This window comes from Anthonomus grandis, chromosome 12 (genome assembly GCF_022605725.1).
Source record: "Anthonomus grandis grandis chromosome 12, icAntGran1.3, whole genome shotgun sequence".
NCBI lineage: Eukaryota > Metazoa > Arthropoda > Insecta > Coleoptera > Curculionidae > Anthonomus > Anthonomus grandis.
Window position 1 is genome coordinate 23727902 of NC_065557.1, and position 5761 is coordinate 23733662.

Sequence of the window (5761 nt, forward strand, 5' to 3'; positions counted from 1 at the left end):
CTAATAGTATAACAGATATCTATTTAATTAATTAATACTAATTACTGCATTTGCTTTTAAACAGCTCAAACAAGTTAGACGCTGGATCCAACGTCAAGAGGCAGAAGGGCATGTAGAAACCAGACAACATTCTGGAAGGCAACCTGTATTTACCGAAAAAACGTTTTTTTCGGACATAAGGTCCCATCAATTAGTGTACGAGACCTACAAGTATCAGATATGATTCCCATTATGTCCAAGAAACTGAAAAAAGCGGGAGAATAACATTGTCATTATCGGGTTGGATGACCCAAAATGGACCCGGAATGCTAGTAACCATGCCACCCCAAATGAATTCCGCGGACTACGTGGACATTTTGGAAAATTCTTTTCTGCATTCATACAGAATATTATATACGGCTGGACCAATATCCTTTATGCACGATAATTGTCCAATTCATACCTCCCGTATAGCGAGAACCCCGACTTAAACCCCATCGAAAATTTGTGGGCTAAAATGGTGAATTTTTGGGATACTTTTAATCAAGGCCAAATTAGATCGAAGGAAACGTTACTAGTCCACGCTCAAAGAGTTTGGGAATCTTTCAGAGGGAGACCCGATTTTAGTAATTACGCGGGATTAATGCGGAAAAGGCTGCAACAATGCATTGACGCAAATGGTTTTTATACCAAATATTAATTAAGAAGCCATACCAATACAAAATGCACTCTGTGATATTAGACGTTAATTATTATTAAAAAAAAAAGTGTAAGTTTCGAAAAAAACACAATACATAGGCTATTTAAAAGTTTAAATAAAAAAGTATTTTTATTGTAGATTTAAATTGTAATTATACTTACTAAAGCTTGTTAGGAGTAGTGTTGAATGTTATTAATTGTTATTAAGATGTTATACTTAAAGAACTGTAATTTGTCATTAAATAGGAAATAAAATTTTCGCTTTGAAACTGACCTTTGATCCATTACTTATACGTTTTATAAGGTTTAAAAAAAAAGTAAATAAAAAAAGATACGGGACTACTACAATTAAAGTTAAGTAATTAAAGTTCTATCAATACTTCGCTTCAATAAAAAAAATATAAAAAATAGTTTTTTACCCAAGAAGAAATCACGAGAGTGCCTTATTTACAAACGGAAATATTACTTTATTCATTACTTCAGTAAAAAAGTGTGCTTTACTTATGAGAACCACATAGATTTTTTTCTACCTCTTACCAAAACATAGACATAAACAATTTAAAATATGGATTTGCCGAACAACATTTTGGGTTAATCGAACAAGTGGGGACAATTTTGAACAGTTTTTGTAAAAACAAGGTCCACTTAACTTGATAATGAGTAAAAAAAATTTCAATAACGCAAACTAACTTTCTTAATATGCAACTTTTACTATATGAGTATAGGCAATTTTTGGTATATCAACCAACTTCTTTTGACGAGTTCTACACCCTCTATTTTTATATAGGTATACTTATAAATAAAATGTGAGGAAAAAAAAAACAAAAATCTTAATTTTTTTCCCATATTATGGTAGTACTTAGTTTTACAGCGCTGGACAGGGTATTCCAAAATAAGTAGTTTTGGTAGTATCTCAGCTCGTATTACGTTATTAATGCTAGGAGGCGGCGCTAAACATAGCGCGGTATTTTTTATGAAACCTTTAATGCCTTAAACAGGTTTGAGTTTGCGTTTTTCATTTCCTAGGCACACGATGAAAGAGAAAAATCTCAACATATACAACATATACCTATCGTTTCTGCTGTAGCACTTAAAGTTTCTATTATTATAATGTTTCCTTTTTTTATGATTACCTATATTTTGGTTTACACATACTGGTTGCTGCCAGAATTAAAAAAAACTATTATTTTATCATAGAATTACATCTGTTTGTTTACTTATTTTTAAATACACATCATATATTTAAAAATAATAAAAACAAATAGGTATTTTTTTAAATTATATTATTTTATACAATAACGCACACTTTAAAAGTAAAAAACAATTTAAAATTTGGATTGGTATTTTTATTTAAGTTGCATTTTATTTTTCAAATGTTGGGTGAGTAATATAAAGTAATACTTTGATAAAAAAAGTTCAAAGAAAACATCGATTAGGATTTTTATGTAATGCATAAAAAAGTAAAAACGATTTTTTTTTCTATTTATTTTGAGAGCATTTGACAACAAAAATATAGGTTGTGAAAGGTCAAGCAAAAAAATAATAATTTGGAGTTAAGAAATATAGTGTCGCAATAAAAAAATAACTGAAGGTAATTTCTCAAAAGTGATGAACCAAACAGAATTTTGAAGAGCGCATTTAGTCAACGTATAAAACACTATAGCGCATTGTCCTAAAAACTTTACATAAGGAAGAAAAACAAACTGATTGATTTTTTTTAATATCAGCTTGCACAGCCACAAAAATATTCGAAACGTCCCATTGCAAAAACCCCATCTACTGAAAAATGAGTTCCGTCACCCCTGCCTATTTATACACGACTAAACTCGATCGATACTCTACACCCTACCGCCCGCCGTACGCTACCCCTTTCAGTCAAAAGCCATGTTGCCGAATTGTAAGGCAACGAAGTCCGAGAGCAGATGAGAGGGACATTTTCAAATTTGCCGACTGTACATCTGCCATATGAACGTCGCTAGCACCAGTTCAATGCGGTGTTTCCACCTTTGCACTCTCACTTGAAATCGACGATTCAGTGCGATCATCATAATTAATCTAATTATATAATTACGCAATACAAATTAACATTTGTAACTGTAAGATATAATTGCGTAACCCATACTACCGATCTCCTAGAATATTAAATGGTTAAGTTAAGCAGAGGAAACGGTTATTTTATTGACCAACCTCCACAGGACATTACAGTGACGACAAGGAAAATCAGGAAACTAATTGGGAAGATTCTACACACATTTTTAAAAGCTTTTTTTAGTTTGGCTCTGAAATACTCCTTGATCCATGGCTCTCATCTTCAAGAGCAGCACCCGTAACGGTTTGGAGGGTAGGGGAGGGGGGGACAATTACGAGCCGTACTTTGTAGGTAGAAGTAAAACAGAACAAAAACCAATCTTCTCCACGACCGAGACACTCTTTGCTTTGCAGTTATCTGGTCCTTAATCCTTAGTCCTAAAAAATTTCATCCTCGTTCAGACATTTTTAAGTTTCCTTAATTACTGATCATTATTCTCCAATTTGGTTATAAAATATGCAACAACTTACAGATCGATTAGCCAGATGGCAGTTGGCAGTTCGCAATTTTACTTTAATTCATGGTAAGTGTAAGGCACATGTTGTCTCTGATACGCTGATATGCAAACTCTACAGAAAGGAAAAATCAGACTATTAAAACTATGCTTAGTATGTATCTTTCTGATAATCATAGGAGGGGGGTATGCTAATTTAGATAAAGTCGGTTGTACTATTCGAATATCCATACATGATACCATAAAACTAGACCCCTATTTCTGTAACTTTGGTAGGCGTATGATTCTTCCGGATGATGTATGATCCTTTCATTTAAGGGATATTCATTCCACAGATGGATCAGGATTATTTTGAAAGTAAGTTACAACGTCATACAGAATTGACGGAAAAGATGTTAGACGTCGTTTAGAGGAGGCTGGAAGGAAGAGCGTTGATAGGTATACTATTTGTTGTCTTCATGTTGAGTACCCAACCAGCTGTTAGAAATGGTCGCATGCCAGTAAATTTTGACGAAATTGCTTCTGAGTAGAACGGACTTTTTATTGTCCACATAGTTAATTGTGAAGGTATTTTGGTAGTATATTGGTCTAAAGGGAGATGTATTTATGATTTGAAACAGCCAAAAATAGCAACTATTTCGAAGGTTAAAGTATATTACGGTGATTTTTATAAGAAAAGGTTTGTAAAATCATATTTTTCTGTATTAAATTGTACGTTTACCGAGCTGATTGTACTATTGGAAGGTGACAATAAAAGTAAATTTATAGGGTGTTTGTTATCCATCGGACGTAAACACTACAGTATATGTATATTTCACACTTATTTCGATAATATGCGCGTTCGAGTCGGATACATCCGATAAATTGTAACTAACTATGAATTTAACCTAGATGTACGAAATTTAGACTAAGATATCTGTTGATAGACTGGCAGTGATATTTTATCATTTTTGTATTGCAGAGTATTTGTTAAATTTTTTTAAATTAATCAAAATTAAATAAGCAATATTTCAGTATTTTTAAATAAATCAGCCGGTATATTTTTATGTTAGTAAATTTCCCGTAAAATACCTGGTATTTTTCGTAAGTATGTCCTATACCTAAACTTTTGTATCAGATAAATATAAAAAGCATTGTTTTTAAAATCCCTTTACTGATATTTTTTAATGTAGATTTAGACTAAATAGTATTAGTAAGATTATTAATGAATATATTGTTAATATATTTATTAATAGTTGTTATTAGACACGTAAAAAAGTAACTAAATAACCTTATTTACCTTAAATACCAAAATCAAAAATTGTAAAATTTTACTATTTTTAAATAAATATTGTAAATTATGTTTAATATGATCCCACAAATTTGGTGCGCAAGCATTAATTCTTTTTAGCGTAACATAATTAGCGTAACAGTTTAAAAAATCTCCCGAATTTTGATTTTTATATTTTCACTCTTCCTTTTGTATATTTTTTCCTTCACATATCCTAAGATAAGATAGACTCCAGTTTGGTAAAATCGGCAGACATTGCTGACCAAGTTACCTGGTCCACCTCTGCCTATCTATCGATTATCAAAATGCTCATTTAAAAAAATTTTAACAACTTGACCATAATAACCAGCTACATCACGCTGAAACCAGATCCTTCTTAAGCATGAATTTTTTTAAGAACTTAAGATATATTTCACCTGTATACCTATTAAAATGCTATAATTCCTTCCCCCCACATTCATCTATGTTGGTGATGAATTTGTCTAGTAAAAAATGGATTGCTAGTGTCCATATAATAAAAATCTGCTTATTCATACTGTAATTATTATGATATGTAGCTTTATCTCAAAAAAGCGATCTGATTTTCGAAATAACATGCTTATATGTAATTCTTGTAGCAATTGTAAATGGTTAGAAGATAAGGATGAAATTTTTCGCTTCGGAGCATACCTGAAATTGATGATGCACTATGAGGAAACTCTCGAATGAGCTTCCTAGTGCTTTTTTAAGGATCTTCAATAGCACTTAGAAGCGCTTCAATAGCGCTTACTGCCATCTTGTTATCTTCATTTGTCACTGGCGTTCATGTTTCTCATACATTACATTTCCTTCCGTTCTTTCGAATCCGTCCACCTCTGGTGAAAATTGCTTATTTAGGAAACGACTTATTCCAATAATGTTGATTTTGACTTTAGTTAAGCTACGTCATCATTATGACGTTTACCTGATCGGAATAGAAATAAATATGTGTCCCTTTTGGCAACGATTCTTTTTGATAATAATTGAGTTGCAATTTAATCTCAATATTATATTTATAATAATTTTCGTATATGTATTAATTTTCTCATTTCTTTTTACAAGCATCTACACTACTGGTTTTAGCTATCCAACAACTTAAACCATCATTAGGCTCTACCACTAGGATTAAGAGAAGTCGCACAATGCGGACAAAAGAGTGAAAGGTGATGTGTAAATTTTTTTTTTGTTGTATAAGAAATAAATGATAAAAACTACCAAAAACCAATCTTAATTTTTTTATTTAAAAATTCTG

The 5761-nt window shown here is 31.7% G+C and overlaps 1 long non-coding RNA gene across 1 annotated transcript; it reads right to left on the reverse strand.

Annotated features, from left to right (window-relative positions):
• Positions 1-2665: 2665 nt before the first annotated feature.
• LOC126742771 (uncharacterized) lies at positions 2666-5386 on the reverse strand. Its single transcript, XR_007662715.1, has 4 exons — positions 5161-5386; positions 3238-3336; positions 2866-3144; positions 2666-2810 (listed from the first exon to the last, which is right to left on the reverse strand). It is a non-coding gene; the product is annotated as an uncharacterized LOC126742771 (long non-coding RNA).
• Between the last annotated feature and the right edge of the window lie 375 nt (positions 5387-5761).